Raw genomic sequence first — 13,820 nt, 5'->3', positions numbered from 1 at the left:
AACTAAGAACGATAAATCAGTGCGTTATCGTGGTGAACGTGCCAAATGCCCGCTGACCCAAAGTCAGGACGTTTGCGTCTCACTGCTTCATGAAGGACACGCTTTTTTGGGTCTCAGGGATGGTGGAGACATCCACTGTGATGAATGGAATCTTGTTTCTGGGTCGTACCCATGACCTCAGGACTCATCAACAGTGCTCACAGTATTAAGGAATTTCGGATTAATGTTCACAGTATCCAGCTTGTCCTATGCGATCTCCGAACGATGTTGCTTCTGCCCAGTTGTTGGCAACTTCTGCATAGATTTTGCTAGGATCCTCATGAGGTGACCGAGCGAGGTGGCGCAGTGGTTAGACAATGGACTCGCATTCGGGAGGACGACGGTTCAATCCCGCGTCCGGCCATCCTGATTTAGGTTTTCTGTGATTTCCCAAAATCGCTCCAGGCAAATGCCGGGATGGTTCCTTTCAAAGGGCACGGCCGACATCCTTCCCCTCCTTCCCTAATCCGATGAGACCGATGACCACGCTGTCTGGTCTCCTTCCCCAAACCCAAACAACCAACCAACCTCATGAGGTCGAAATGTTCCGTTACAGTGGAATGAATGGATCCAATACTAATCTTATACCCGTCTGCAAGTTCTGTGGCCGTGATTCGTCTATCTTGTATCAGAGTCCTTACGTGACAATAACGACCTCATTTGCAGATTTTAAGGGCCTACGTGCTTCACTCTTCTCTGATGAACGGCCATCTTTGAAGGGGTTGAACAACTACTTTATCTGTGTGGTTCCCATTATTTCGTACCGAGACGCTTATCAAATGTTGGGGATTGTTTCAGCTTGAGAATCGCCGAAGTTACACCAACATCTGATGCAACAACGTTGTTCCACTTGTTCTCTCATTTTGCCCACAACACACGCTGACTAACTCTTACACTTCACTTGTCACCGGCTAGCCAGCGACCGATTGTTTCAGCAGACGTGACAAACATCAGGCATCAGCCATCAGGCATGTGCACTTCGTATATTCCTACAAACAACATAGGCAGCGGGAGCATCTAAATACCATTTTTGGTTTTAACAATAAAAAAAAGGTCAGCTACGTCTTTAACAACCATCTTAGAGCAAACATGTTAAATACTTGCCTCACTATTAACGCAAGCCGAAGTAAAGAAAGTACATGATCATTCCGCATTTTAGCGTTTCTTTGCGTTTACTTTGTCTGTTCAGATCTATCAAAATCATAGAGCTTAAATGGTTCATAATCTAATCATAATCCGTTATGATCCTGCACGTGTAGTGAAAGAATAATTGATAAAGCATGTTATAGCATCTGTTTACCTAGGGTGTCATTTAACGACCACTACCACGATAGTTAGTCAAAGTATAGATAAGACAAATACGCGCACCCGTTAAAGTCCTCGTTTAAAATGGCGCCCGGTTCTTGAAGAAGGAACAAGAAAATAATTTTTTCCGCCAGTTGCTGGACGAGCTGCGAGGCTACGGTCTGGAGATTGCTCTGCGCTCTCGGACTGGCAGCAGCCATCGCCTGCCGGGCCCCGCGGCAGTCCGGCGCAGCCGCTGCCGCCCCCAGAACTCAATTCCGCGGCGCCCAGCGCCCAAGGCCGGCACACTACGCCGGCAGTCGCGCCGCGCCGCTCTCCCGCGATCGCTCCCGCTCTCGGCCTACGACGCACCACTTTGCGTGGTGGCCGGGAGCGCCTTGCTCTTCCTCGCAGGTACAAGCACGAGCACGTCCGAGCTGATCGTTGCAGGCTTCCAAAGCTACTATTTATAGCACACAAACAGAGACACACAATTAAAATAAATAAAAGAATTGAAAACTCACAACAAATATCATTTCACACAAAAACACACGCACATTATATATATATATATTGTTGCGGTCTTCAGTCCTGAGACTGGTTTGATGCAGCTCTCCATGCTACTCTATCCTGTGCAAGCTTCTTCATCTCCCAGTACCTACTGCAACCTACATCCTTTTGAATCTGCTTAGTATATTCATCTCTTGGTCTCAAAATGGTTCAAATGGCTCTGAGCACTATGGGACTTAACTTCTAAGGTCATCAGTCCCCTAGAACTTAGAACTACTTAAACCTAACTAACCTAAGGACATCACACACATCCATGCCCGAGGCAGGATTCGAACCTGCGACTGTAGCGGTCGCGCGGTTCCAGACTGTAGTGCCTTTAACCGCTTGGCCACCTCGGCCGGCTCTTGGTCTCCCTCTACGATTTTTACCTTCCACGCTGCCCTCCAATACTAAATTGGTGATCCCTTGATGCCTCAGAACTTGTCCTACCAACCGATTCCTTCTTCTAGTCAAGTTGTGCCACAAACTTCTCTTCTCCCCAATCCTATTCAATACCTCCTCATTAGTTATGTGATCTGCCCTTCTGATCTTCAGCGTTTTTCTGTAGCACCACATTTCGAAAGCTTCTATTCTTTTCTTGTCCAAACTATTTATCGTCCATGTTTCACTTCCATACATGGCTACACTCCATACAAATACTTTCAGAAACGACTTCCTGACACTTCAATTTATACTTGACGTTAGCAAATTTCTCTTCTTCAGAAACACTTTCTTTGCCATTACCAGTCGACATTTTATATCCTCTCTACTTCGACCATCATTATATATATATATACTCGTATATATATGCCCTAATTCGTATCTATACAGGTCCGAACATTGAAAAGTGTTGTAACTGACCGAGACTGCATTACCTTGGCTGACGAGAGGTGCCATCTAATGGAGGAACTATTGACTAATAGCGTAACAGCTGTGAGCGTGGAACTTGTGACTACAATTAGCTGCAAGCCAAAAAGTACTGAGGAAGGATACATCCGTGGAACTCTTCGAGAAGGAGCGAGCCATGGGAGGATAAATCTGTCATGCAAGTTTAATGAGTGAAGTATTTTCAACAGTAACAGTATAACCGTTATAATGGTGCACTTCTCGGTGAGGAATTTCAGTTAGAGTTATACATGTGCGGAAGGATGGGGGAGGAGTATGGGAGGATGGCAGCAAGAGGGGCACTTGATCACCCCCTTCACAATCCTTGAACCTGTAGTACAGGTTTCTTTATTAATAACAAAATCTCCCTATAGCAAATACTTAGAGGAGAAACATGACATCTCCGAGAAATAATACGTTTTTTGTGTCATCTGGTACGTTTCGAAACTGACCATATTGATTATGTAAAGAAATGACCATTTTACAGTTTTGCTGTCCACCCCTCCCTCCGCCAATACTTTCCGGAAAAATTTTTGCAGACCCCTATGGTTAATGCCATTGAAGTTCGACTTATTTTTAATAACCTATAGTAGCGAGAATGTTGATGCGCTTGAAGTTATTGTATAAAATGGTTCAGTGGAGATTGAATCATTATTAAAATAGTCGCAACTCGTCCTACACCCCTGATATACATTGACGTTACTCCATGAAGTCTCTCGACGGACCCCTTCCTACAACGCGCCTCGCTCTACTAACCCACACTGTCGTTCCGCGAAAACAGTGCACAAACTCGTACACGGAAAACCACCGGAGAAGAAAATGAATGAGCCGACCACAATATTATTGCACCTGGGAGTGAGAATGCTTCGGTCGGCTTCTTGTAACTTTTTATTGTGATATTACACGAGGATATGCTGAACCACCTGATGGCATATGCACAACTGGTCCTGAACGCACTGGCAGTGTGAAGCCTTTTCTTTAGTCACCACTGCAGTTGTTTACTGTAACGTCACCAGTTGGATCCAACAACGGCGTGGGACGCCATGTGCAATAATACCGTGCTTGAATAGTACGCCGCCTGGGATAAGCATAAGCGTTAAGTGGTGTGTTTACTCAGCACAGAGATATTTATTGGGCGAAGCAGTGCGAACCATGAATCAGTTGTGCCTGACGATATTACGTCGAGGCCACAGCTGTGGGTTTGCTTTCACAGGGAACCACACTTTTCTTTATAGGACATTTATGACAAGGAGTAATAGGTTGCCCATTTTTAGTGCTTCCTGTAGGTGCGGTCGGAATAAAACAGGTCGTAGCCCGGAAGGTGGCAGATGTTACTCAACGTGTTGAATGGATCGGTGCAGGCGGGACGACACGTGGGGAGGACCGGTAGCGCACGTGCATCAGGCTCGAGGCATCTGGCGGCAGTGGCGGCGGCGGCCCCTATCCTATGGGCTGGGCTGTGCTGGGCTGAGCTTTTTATCCCCTTTATCCGCCCTGTTGGAGGGTGCCGGTCCCACTGGCAGCTGCAGGTTTGCACCGTGCGTGCGCCCGCACTTTTCAAATGAACGTAAAACAATTAACGTAGCTATTTTGGTCAGCTGATAGCTGTATTACGTTTCCTTGCGAATAACAGAAGAGCACAACGTGATAGACTTAGCTGACGTTACTGTCACAGCAACAACTGCAGAAACGTGGAGCTGTGTCGTTCTTCCCTTTCGCTATATGATCTGAGCAACTGCACTTACTTCCATACACAGTAATGAATGGGATTTGTTTTATTGTGTGGCATTATTGTCACATGTAGTTACGTAACACGGATTCATTTTTGCCGCCATTTAATTTTATTTAGAGTGTACTGAGCACATGTACTAGGAGAAGAACTATGCAATTTTCTCAAAGGAAGGTGTTATGCCGGTGTGGTCTCTGTGTACTCTACGCCGGCAGGAGGTGGTCAGTGAATCTCATTATGAACGTCACCTTAGAGCTGGGTACTTTTGGTAGAAGTAAGGCTGCGACCTACTTCGTGTTTTTGTCATTAGAGCCGGGCCTCTACTAGTCCTGCTCCACTACCACACACAGTAAATAACTGAGCACGACATTTTTCCTTTTCCATTCGGACATCAAAGAACGAGACATCGACCCATCGTCCGACCAGCATCGGAAGATTCGATGCTTTTACCCCATAGTTTGTTGTACCCGATCGGGATGAGTCACCTCATCACAGCCTTTGGCGCAGAGAAGTCGACCAATCGATGGGGCACAGCTCCATCCTACTACAAACCTCTTATTTGTTAAAGTGCGTTTTGTGTGTCAGGAGCTGGAAGTTTGTGCACTGTTCCCCTGTTTTTTTCATGAAATAAGCGATATTCGCGTCTGTCACATTGGCAACACCACTGAATCGTCCTCTCCATACAAAACGTATTTAGTATTGGTAATGGAGGGGAATCTATGTTTGGTGGTCATGCAGTCACTGCCGGCCGTGAGGGTCACTCATCTTCCGACTGTTGTTTGGATCTGAGGGGCACATTGTTTGCTGATTTTACGGAAATGTGTCATAACTGCTGTATTACAATTCATATTCTGAGCAGTTCACTACTTGTTTACTTTGCCACCCAATTTGTATTGCTTAATTTACTTATAATTGAAGGCATTTTGTTGTATTGTTAACTTTTACTTCGCAGGCGGCCGAGCGGTTCTAGGCGCTACAGTCTGGAACCGCGAGACCACTACGGTCGCAGGTTCGAATCCTGCCTCGGGCATGGATGTGTGTGATGTCTTTATGTTAGTTAGGTTTAAGCAGTTCTAAGTTCTAGGGGACTGATGACCTCAAAAGTTAAGTCCCATAGTGCTCAGAGCCATTTGAACCATGTTTTTTTTTTTGTTTTGCCTAATCAAGAACTGTTTTACCTAAGGCCTTCGTTTTCTTTTTAAATTAACGTTGTTTAGCCTTAAGTGATGGGCTTTCAGCCGATTTTGAATTAAATTTTTTTGCTGTGAAAATCTTAGATTCTTTGATTCAAATGGCTCTGAGCACTATGGGACTTAACTGCTGAGGTCATCAGTCCCCTAGAACTTTGAACTACTTAAACCTAACTAACCTACGGACATTACACATATCCCTGTCCGAGGCAGGATTCGAACCTGCGACCGTTGCGGTCACGCGGTTCCAGACTGTAGCGCCTAGAACCGCTCGGCCACCCCGACCGGCTCAGATTATTTGGGCCTTCAGCCTAAATGAAGAGCTGTTGTAAGATAAGGGTTGCCTTTTAAATTTCTGATTATGCTTGCGTTTTAAGTTATTGGTCTTCAGCCGTTTTGAAATTAAAGTGTAATTAAGTCCCAAAGATTCAAGCTGTGTGTTTAAAACACACTGTTTATGGCCTCTTGTAATGTTTGATCAAATAATGAAGTTGTAACTGACAGCCCCTTATTTTGGCCCCTTTCCACAATTTAAACTACCTGTCCTGTCCTGCGGGTTAAACTGGGCTTTTCAATCTGTTAATCTCAGTGTTGACTTAAAATACCAGATCCTTTTCGTTGCCCGAAAACTTTTCCACAGTTACGTGACCCACTAAAAATAAATGGAAACTGGTGCACACCAAAGCTTCTTGTTCTCACTGTAAGGGGGTATCGTTGTGCGCAGTGATGAAATTTACTGTCAGTTGTATTACGAATTCAGAGAAAAGGCCGAGTGTTGCACTCGCTCGACTTGTACGATCAAAGATTTGCTTTGTAAGGAACAATACACTTACGCTCTTCCATTCTTATCAAGAACTGGGACCCAACTTTCAGTCATGCGAATAGCTGCTTGACGGCATTAGCTGGAGTAGCCTCTTGAAGACGTTGGTAGATGTAGTTACAGACTTGAAGTCAGAAGGCAGATTAAGGAACTACACACAAGACAAAGATGTTATTTAAGAACGGCGATGGGGGAACAGATTTGATAGGTATAGTAGAGGTTTCAAACAACTATGTTGTTTGTCACCAACACATTCAATTTATATGCTCTGAGGCTAATAAAGAAAGTAGCAAACAATGTAAAAGGAATAATCGTATGAAGAGAAAGAAGAAAGACAAGTATTTACAAGAACGAGTGATGTAGTCTGAATCAGATGGTAAAGTACAGCTTATGATGGGTCAGATAAAGTGAAAAACATTATGGCACGCGGATAAACGAAGGGATGGCCAAAGACGTGAGAGTCAGCAAATATGAAAGTTCTGTCATGTTACTCCAAGGTAAAAAATTTAAAAAAATAAAATCTTTTAGATACTTATGCATTTTAAACTAAACTCTAAACTCCTCCCGCACAGTCCATGAAGGCCCAAAGGTACCGACTGGCCGCCGTGTCATCCTCGGCCCACAGGCGTCATTGGATGCGCATATGGAGGGGCATGTGGTCAGTACACCGCTCTCCCAGCCGTGTGTCAGTTTCCGAGACCGGAGCCGCTACTTCTCAATCAAGTAGCTCCTCAGTTTGCCTCACAAGGGCTGAGTGCATCCCGCTTGCCAACAGCGCTCGGCAGACCGGATGGTCATCCATCCAAGTTCTAACCCAGTCCGAGAGCGCTTAACTTCTGTGATCTGACGGGAACCGGTGTTACCACTGCGGCAAGACCGTTGGAACTTATGCATTTTAGTGACTGAAAATTCAAAATAAGTTCAGAAAAAAAGAGAAATTGAGTATCCAGGGGTGAGAGACCTTTCGTAAACTTGAAAGGGCTTTTTACGACAAAAACAATTCTGATAAATTAAGCAGTAGATTCAATAAGTATTTTGTCTAGAGTATTAAATAAAAATGAATCATGGAAAGTCAGAGAGTTGGTCAGTTTTTAAATGTGCGTTCACAGACTAGTGTTAGAAGCGAACTGAAAGAAGGACGAATGAATAAGTACTTGTAAGACTACCAGAGGAAACAAAACTAATGGAAATGATAAACATGTGAAAAATACATTGCTTAACATTAAAACGAAGCACTGACAGGACATGGTCGGTTGTCAGTGTATCTTCGTAGACGTCCACACCACCAGCGGATATGTAAATGAATAGAGCGGCAATACTATGTGAGAGACGGAAAGGCAACCTGAGTGCATTAGTGTTGTTCGTGTTTAGCGTTGTTAACAGGCCTGGTAGGCTACGTTACGAGCATGGACAGCGTTGAGTGATCACTGTGTAAGACACGGAAATGCCGAATTAGCAGCACTTAACAGAGTTTGAAACGGCCTCGTTGTGGGTCTCCATTTGGGAGGCAGGTCGAGCTGTGCAGCATACACATACGTGGGACATATGTGACAGTACCCCAGTGCTGTCCTGCACGGGAATGTGAGAGCGAGCATACTCGTAGTCAAGGTTTTGGTCCACCACATCTGACCGCCACAAGGCAGGAGCACTGTATAGTGCATCAACTACATCGTAACCCCTTCAGGACCTCGCCTGCTGTCAGAGAGCACGTAATAGACTCGCTGCAACGCTGTGTGTCATCCCGCACCATTGATCGGAGATTAGCAACAGCTTGAACAAGGAATCACCATCGCATGCGTGGGCAACCGTTAACACCACAATTTCCGCCCCTGGTAGCTGAGTGGTCAGAGCGACGGAATGTCATACCTAACGGCCCGGGTTCGATTCCCGTCTGGGTCGGAGATTTTCTACGCTCAGGGATTGGGTGTTGTGTTGTCCTGATCATCATCATTTCATCCCCATCGACACGCAAGTCGCCGAAGTGGCGTCAACTCGAAAGACTTGCACCAGGTGAACGGTCTACCCGAAGGGACGACCTAGCCACATGGCATTTCCAACACCACAATATAAAAGGCTGCTTTTGGAGTGGTACTGCGACCGGGAAACATGGACTGCTGGTAAACGGTGTCTCATTGTGTACAACTATGAAATGCTGTTCTGCATTACCTGTACGACCATTGTCAGGGAGTATGGCAGCAACCTGCTGTGAGGCTCCATTCTTCCTGTGCTTTGGGGAGGTACAGCAGTGTTACTACTAGCGTCATGGTGTGGATAGTGTCGTGTTCTGTCCACTCGTCTAATATAGGCCACCTAAGGAAGCTGTTTTCTCGGATAGCTGAACAACGTTCAAACAAATATTGTTAATGGAGTTTATTATAGTAAGTTAAACTGACAATACTAAATTTGCATATTTACAGAGATGGGTCGCAAGCAAACGGCGACATGCAAATAATCTAAGTCCTTCGATATATACAATTTCCATGCAAGTAAATAATACAGTTCGCAAGTCACTGCTGCAGTGCTTATATCACGGCTCGTCCTCCAGTGGAACCGCCGCTAGTAGATTCAATAAGTATTTTATCTGGAGTATTAAATACAAATGAAACATGGAAAGTCAGACAGTTGGTCAGTTTTTAAATGTGCGTGCACAGACTAGTGTTAGAAGCGAACTGAAAGAATGACGAATGAATAAGTACTTCGCTTCTATTCTCTTTGTATAGGAGCCGCTACTGACTTGGTGACGTCCTAGTCAGCATACTATAGGCTGACGTCGTCTCACAGCCCTCTCTGCAGTAACGTTCCAGGCCGACGTGATGGCGCTTGATGTTACGCCGTGAAATGTAGCCATAGGGTATGATGTCAAGTAACGACTGTTAGTTGATGGTGTTGAGACAGCAACCGGCTACAAATTTATTTTAAGTTCCTTTATTCACAAGGGACCATTACCAGTTTCGGATCATTACAATTCATCATCAGACGGCTTTCATGCTTTAATTAGAACATGCGCTACGTTTTTTTATTGATTATTTGTCGTGTTTGAATCACGTCAGACGGCTTTCATGCTCTCATAATAAAAAAAGCGCACCACATGCTTTAATGAGAGCATGAAAGCCGTCTGACGATGAACTGTAATGAATCGAAACCGGTAATGGTACCATTGTAATAAGGAACTTAAAATAGATTTCTGGCTGGTTGCTATCTCAACAACATCAACATTTGTTTTCAAATAACAGACACGGTCTCCAACCATGTAATCATATGACAAAATTCCACGACTTCTAGTAACACTTATGGCACAACGGTATGTCATGGATATCCTGTGTCCTCACGTGCTACCTCTCATGTGAGAGTATCACAGCGCCGCTTTTCAATATGACAATGCTCTCTGTACTGTCTGCATGATGTTGAGTTACACCCGTTGTCACCAAGACCTGTCCCTCACAGAACGTGCTGGATTAGCTCGGACGTCAACTCCGGCCCATTATCACTACCGAGGCTACCAAGGACTACTTGCAAAACTCGTGGACCAGCTCGCCTAAGGAGGGGATTCAACAGTTTTATTTCAATCTTCACAAAAGAATCAGTGCACGCTTCCGGTCCAGTGAAGGTGCAGCGTCATACTGACAAGTGGTCTGGTTCTCCAAGTTGTTCGCATTTCTGACTCGATTTTGTGACCACTGAAAGAAATGTATATATCCTCTAAACAATTAGTTTCATTTCGTTTCCGCTTTCCTTTCTGCTTACGTCACTGTATTATCAGCCAGTATGTTGGGCGGAACACACGTATTGCAAAAGAATGTGCCTGTACGTGATGAAGAGTCACTGAAAAAAAGATAGCAGAGAATAGATTATGAGGAAGGTTAATATTTGGAACTCTGGATGACATTTGAAGTGGAGGACATTACGACAAGAGGGAGGGCAGAGGAAGGTGGAGAGCTCCAGCCGATACCCGCTGTAAGTGAAGACACATATACCAAACAAAAGAACGAGTGAGTTGAAGACACGGCCACAATCTTTCCGAGGTAGGATAAGCTGCGTGGCTTTTAAGTGATCAGTAGGGAGTAAAATGTGTTTCATAGAATAAAAGTATGGAACATAAGACATGTATGAGAAACTAGCAGAACATTCGACAGTCGGTACAAAGAACGTATCGCAGCATGGAAATATGGAACAAGCCGCTCGACGTTTTCAGAACATGTACGAGAAAATAATAACAAACTTATTACAAGTATGAAAAACATGAAAATAGTTACAATAAATAATGAAAGACATCTCCTAACCTTACAAGAAAATAGCCACATAAACAAAACAACAGCTGAAAAGAAGCCACTATGAAAGTAAAATCTGAGAAAGTTGGTGACACTTAAAGAAACGATTGACACTATACACGCAGAAAATGGCAGTCACAGTGCTATATTTCCAAAACAGCGACCACGAGGAAATGTTGAAGCTTTCAAATAGTTTTCCACATGAGAGTAATGCATAGACGCTGATCCGTAAGCACTTTATCATATAATAATGAAAAATTTAATGATCTGTTTTAAACCTACGGCCTGTATGTGTAAAAATTTCAGGCCACTCACTGAAGTTGCCTTCTAACTAAGGTGAAACGTGATTGGTTGCACAAAATAAATTAAAAAAAAAATAAACATAATGTGCCGTATGCTAACTTCAGTCTTACTGTGCAGTCTTACTTTTGAACTGTTTCAATCTATAGAATAATTTATTAATTACTTAATTTATTTATACTTATTGTTTATAGCAGCTGCTACAAGAGATATCTCACTTGTGTAATGTTATTGTATCTTTATCTACATCCTCTCTCAAGCACAGGTTGGCAAAATTAAGCTCCTTCCAACAATATTAATCTTTTCCTTCCTCTTAATGTATTTGATTCCTATGTTCGAACCATTTTTATATTACAAAATGACAAATTCTTTGGTTTTCACAGGATTCGCAAATATCTCACTATCACCCATACTATAAGTAATGTTTCTTCAAAAGTAAATTTTCAGCTATCAATAGCTCCCATGAAAATGAAAAGAATAACATCTTGTATAAACAGAACGCTGATTTTTACAACAGAATTTCGGCCAACATTCTGGCATCTGACTTTCAGTACCATTCTTGTAGACTCGCTGAATTCCACTCTACAGCAAGCACGCCAAACGGCAGCGTTTATAGAGACAGGGTCTTAGGGATACAGGAATTAACCACATACACTGACAGATAGGATGAACAGAACAGCGATCAGGGAGTGTTTCCGATTATGCTGCAGTGTCCGGGGAAGTGTCGTCGTTGAGTGACTGTGGGATGGTGCTACTTGACTTGTACATAATTTCTATTTAGCGGAATGAATGGCAGCTGCTCTACATACAGAAAAATTAAAGTTAATGGAGACGAGTAGGAAAAATAAACCTATAAGGTTCAAACAAAATATTTGTGATGTTCTGCTGACACAGTCACGTCGATTACATTTCTGTGTGAAACATTTCAAAGCGGTGCGAGTACTGCCCGAGTGTTTTGGATCACCACCAGATTGGATTACAGGAAGACATCGAAGCAATTCAGAGCCAGATTTTATTTTGCAAAAACTGCTTCTCAGTGGGAACCCATGTGAAATCTTCATCTCACCGCATTATGATGGTAAACAAAGGAAAAGTCCAAGCCACATTAATATTATAAATCTGATAGAGGAAAAAATGGTGTTATACGATACTTACTCTACGAGACGGTATGTTAAAGAACTCGTATACATGACAAAATCAAAAATACTGCCTCACATACGCTTTCACATATATTTACATAAGAAACGAGAACACACAGACACCGACTAAGAAACACTGTATTTTGCCTCGCAAATGACTAAAACAGTGAAAAATCTTGTTTTCCCATAGTATCGATAATCGTGTTTAGCTTTGTATTTCTAGAACTTCCGGAGGTTAGCACACTTTGGAATAGCTGGATATCTTTTACTAGTTGACATTCTGATTATGAGGGGAACATTCTCTCCGTCTTTCGGCGGTGGGTTGCAAGGTTCATAAGATATTATTCATTTCGTGGATAAAGGTGCTTCTTGTTGAAGCATAGCGGTCTACACTGCCGACGAAGAGATAAGTGTGACTCAGGAGACGTAACACATCATTGTGAATTACTACAATACATATAAATCGTGTACATGTTCTCTCACAAGAAAGTAAATACTGATGCACTTCAAGACACCGCATCCAAAATATTACTCTGCTTCTCTTCTTTTTTGCTCGAAGACAACTCGATGGCAGTTCATGATTTTGATTCACCATTCAGTTTTCAGTTATCAGCCTCATCTCCGGCAGAAAATTAATGTGACTTATTTCTTATTCCTGATTAGTTCAGACAACGAGTATTGTACTACGAGGTGCGGCGATAAAACAATGGGATTATTGCTGTACAACATTTTATTTCTGAAACATACACATTTAGTTATTGTCACCCTCAATACACTCCCCGCCTCTATACCCACGACGCTCCAAGCGATTTTTCAGTTGAGGTGACACAGTATGTCCTATGCCGCCAATGTTAAATTATCGAATTTTGTGACCCATTATCTTGGTAACTTTTTAAGACACCAATTTACTATTTTCCATAATTATTGAGTGCACCTTTCTAGATACACTGAACTAGAATTATTTCTAAAATTTTATTGTATGGCATGTTATCTTTTTTTTCAAACACTCCATGTTTTGACAGAATTTTGAAAGTAAATGAACATAATACAAAACAACTCAGGATATTTTAATTATTCTAGTTCCACATGTGTAGAGTCTCACACTTGGCATGCTGTGAAAATTTCATGTCTCTACCATCATTCCTATCTTAGAAAACGGGTCATTTATTGCAAAAAATGTAGTTCAGAGATACTGAGGTAAAAAACTTTCTTTTTATTACAAATTCTTATACAGACTTGCTTCCTCCTTTTCTTTCTTGCTTCTTTTGTCATTTGCTGAGCAGCTAACTCTGCTTCACATACACGAAGCTCAACCAGTTCCCATATTCCTTTAGCTAACTGCTCCAGAACCTTAAGTCTTTCACAGTTCTCGCCATTAAAAGTTATTACAGCATCAAACACTGCTAACTTTAGAGTCATAAGGCCAACAAATTCATTTTCAGCCACACATCACCACACAACGTTATTAAAAGACTCATTCACATTCTGGCTATTCCCTTGTAAACACTTCTTTAGTAGCTCAGGATTTTCCAAATCTCTGTAAATAGGTTTGATTGCCTCTATTACTGCCAAAGGAAGAGAATGTTCATGTGTAAATTCATGCAGGGTGCCAGAAAA

The 13,820-nt window shown here is 42.8% G+C and overlaps 1 pseudogene; it reads right to left on the bottom strand.

Annotated features, from left to right (window-relative positions):
- Positions 1–7,262: 7,262 nt before the first annotated feature.
- LOC124597142 lies at positions 7,263–7,380 on the bottom strand (annotated as a pseudogene).
- Positions 7,381–13,820: the final 6,440 nt, after the last annotated feature.

Source organism: Schistocerca americana, chromosome 2, assembly GCF_021461395.2.
Source record: "Schistocerca americana isolate TAMUIC-IGC-003095 chromosome 2, iqSchAmer2.1, whole genome shotgun sequence".
Taxonomy (NCBI): Eukaryota; Metazoa; Arthropoda; class Insecta; order Orthoptera; family Acrididae; genus Schistocerca; species Schistocerca americana.
This window is presented reverse-complemented; position numbering and strand designations above follow the sequence as displayed.